We start from the raw sequence: 865 nt of genomic DNA on the forward strand, positions 1-865 counted from the left end.
CACAGTGAGGATCTGCCAATCTGCATCCAGCTGTCACACTGAATTGCCCACCGGGTTTCCTGGCTGAACCTTGTCTGGAGAAGGCAGGGGGTGGCTCCAGTGATCTGGCAGCACAGTCCTCACAGTCTCAAATGCCACCTGTTAACAGTCCTGGAAGGGCTTCACGGTGGATAAAAGCCACTAAATTAAATGGCAGGAAGTAAGCCAGATAGGAAAAGGAAGAGACCTTAAAACACAGAGCATGAGGGACCAGAGAAGGATAGGTCAGTCTCCAGAGCTTTACAGAAGTTGTGTGATGTGTCTGGTGCGTTGGTGCACACAGAAGGAGAAGTAATAATGTTCTTGCCTCCCATCATACCTCCAAGTGACAGGGGACAATGGCAACTCCATGCCTGTGTCCAAAGTGAGAGGTCATTTCAACTTCTGGGCAAAGGAAGGGCAGACAGATCAGAGCCCTGGACAAAGGAATAAACCAGTCTACCTGATCACTGTCTGTACAGTGCAAAACCAAGAATAACACAGTATGAGTGAAATCCTAGCCCTACTTGGCCTGGGAAGCAGTGACAATGTACCATACCTCATCAGCCTGAACCCAGTTACTTTAGCATCACAGTGTAGAAGAGGGATTAAATTTGCTGAAGTCACTAAAAAAATTTTTCTTAGGGTAACTGTTTGTAAAGTTTCGATTTTTTAGCCATTTTAAATCAAAATGGACTCTTAGAAATTTCCCTTTCCCAACAGGAAAGACAGCCTTTTTTTCCTGGTTTAGTGGATGGATACACCAACATGCGAAGAAGTGGAGGTATCTCCAAATAGCCTAGTGTAAAAGGAAAAAGTCACAAATCCTAAAAATGTGTCCTGCTGA

General features: G+C 45.0%; 1 protein-coding gene across 8 annotated transcripts in view; it reads right to left on the reverse strand.

Annotated features, from left to right (window-relative positions):
* Positions 1-865, reverse strand: part of EPHA5 (EPH receptor A5) — a 179982-nt gene that overhangs the window by 79806 nt on the left and 99311 nt on the right. The gene's annotated exons all lie outside the window — the stretch shown is intronic.

This window comes from Geospiza fortis, unplaced genomic scaffold, assembly GCF_000277835.1.
Source record: "Geospiza fortis unplaced genomic scaffold, GeoFor_1.0 scaffold11, whole genome shotgun sequence".
Taxonomy (NCBI): Eukaryota; Metazoa; Chordata; class Aves; order Passeriformes; family Thraupidae; genus Geospiza; species Geospiza fortis.